This window comes from Melampsora larici-populina, assembly GCF_000204055.1.
Source record: "Melampsora larici-populina 98AG31 unplaced genomic scaffold MELLAscaffold_28, whole genome shotgun sequence".
NCBI lineage: Eukaryota > Fungi > Basidiomycota > Pucciniomycetes > Pucciniales > Melampsoraceae > Melampsora > Melampsora laricis-populina.
The window spans coordinates 226,783-229,384 of NW_006768792.1; positions in this window are offsets into that span (position 1 = coordinate 226,783).

Sequence of the window (2,602 nt, forward strand, 5' to 3'; positions counted from 1 at the left end):
ACGTTTTTAACCAAGTAAAAGAAAACCTAACCCACCTTCGACCGGGCGCAGTGTAAGATATCAAAACCAACTTGGACAATCCGATATCTGTTTGGTAAACAATTTTCACTTCGCCTCATTTTTGATCTTTTTATTCCAACTTTCAAAAGATTATCTTCATAGTAAACGTGGGCAATATCATTCTCTAAGAATCTATCATAACCAATAATCGTTGTTTCACATACAATCGCAGTAAGTACTTCATTGAGATTGAATTTCCTTCTTACAGTCGATTCACATCAATCTTACTTCTGCCAACGCTCCACCAAAAGACATTTGCGTAAGTCTCTCTGTCTATTTCTCCTTGAATTAAAAATGAACTCATCTATTTAACTGGTTGTATGCAGATTTTCTCACGAGACCAACATATCCCTGATTATCAAGAAGTTTCCTCGATCCAAAACACAAGGATCAAGCCTTTGCCTGAAATATCAGAATTCATCCCTTCTTGCTTAATTGGTCCTTCAATCATTATACCTGGTCTACCTGTTGGTGTTGATTGTGTTTGTCGGCATCTAGCCAATTGATTACAGCTGTGTCAGCAGCGACATCTAGGTGAGTGCGAAACCAAACAATTCAGTCATTGAAAATAAGCTAAACGATCTGCCTAATTTATTTAAATTCTTATCAATTATTGATATTAATAAGTACAAGAGCTCTTCCCCCATCCGTCGTAAGTTAGAACTCAATTAAGTCGTATCGACAAGATATTACTTCTGCATTTCCTTATCTTTTGGCGGAACCCACTCGAACCTCGGTAAAATCTTCCTTCGCAAAGATTTTGGTAAGTCATTCTGCTTGCCTTGCATTGATCGCGTTCTTTCACTAATCCTACATTCAATAGCTTGATTGACTTTTGTTGTAGTTAACAATTGTAAGTTCGGCTAACAAATATATTCGACTTAGCCAATGATATGAAAATGAGATTCTCGCAGGTATGATTGATCAACATCGGACCTCGGTCAATGCTCAACCAAAGTAGAAAATTGGGTTTGGAAGGAAGGAGGCGGGTAATGAGATTAAGCTGGGTACAAAGATAGCCTCTGCATAACTTGAACTGTACCCGGCAAATTGTCATTCCCCACTCCCTTCCTTATGAACTCAATTTTCTATCTTCCAATTGCTTTGATTCTGAGGTCCGGTAGATGAGAAATCATACATTGGAATTATAAAACTGAACCGAACTCACGCTGCTGGCTAATCCTCTCTTTTGATGCACATGAACAGAAAGATACCATGTCAACGGGTTCGACTACAAATTGGCCAAATCACAAAAGATCAAAGTATGACCCCTCATTAGGTGAAACTTTCAGGTAAATACTGGAAACACATGTAAAATTTGCGAAGACTAATCTGGGAACATCACATAGTAATGGGAGTCCATTGCCAGGAGTCACTTTTCTATTGGACTTACTCAAAGTCATAGATACCCGAAGACGAACCGGACATACTGATGATGATGTGAGTCACCGTATGCTTATCCCGATACAATGACTTGGCCTTAGATTACTGAAGCAAAGACAGGCCGGCTCGACAGACTATATACAATCTCAGCTTCCCGCACCGTTTACTGTGCCGAAATCTTATGCGCACGTACCCCACAAATATCTGGCAGCAGACGGGTTTCCTTGAACGGACTGTTGGCTTCATCCCGCATGTAAATTGGCTGTCCCTGGTATGGGAAATAAATCTGGAAAAGGAAGTCTGAAGTACGTCTGCTTTGTTAGGAGTATTGCACAAATCGTTTTGCGAAATCAATGATTTTGTAATTTGGTTGATACGTCAGGCAACAGGCACTGGATTATTACCGAGCCCAAGGTTTGGATGGGGTTCCCGATGGCTTGCCAAAAGCGGTGAAAACGAAAGATTCTTCCAAACCGTATGCAGAGCTTGACATACTACAAACTAATGTAAAATGCTAATGGGGACTTGCATGCTTTAGGCGGCATCCAAAGAGATCTCGAGAACTGGAAAGTGCGAGGGAAACGGATCAGTCAAGGAGAAGTCCTAACCGTCTGTCGAAAAAACATGATGCCCAGTTAACAAGATTTGACGATCCACTGCTGCCTTTTGAAAATCACGATCGAACAATGGAAATTATCTTCAATTGCTATAAGGTAGTTACACATGGTCAAGGGCAATTGGTTGATCGAGATTCAAAGAAACTTATACTTACCTATGATTACATGGATCTTGAGTCTATGACCAAAGAAACTCGTCAAGAACACCAAGCGGATGTCGATTTGATGATGATGTCAACTAAACTTTTTAAACGACTACCAACTCCATATACGAGTAGCCATCCTGAAAACGAACGAAGTGTATCCAGCTTGAGTAGAAAATCATATCCCGCAATGTCTTCAAATACTTTAAATTTTCATGTAAAACAACTGCCATTCAGAGGTTCTTCACCGCTCACTGCCCTTTCGCCATCATCAAGGGAATCGTCACCGCTTACCTTGCTTCCGCCTTCAGAGACTGAGGAGGAGGAAGTAAAAGAAATAATCAAGAGGGATATATCATTGGTTCCAAAACCTGGGCTGGAATTACGACGAACGGTGCT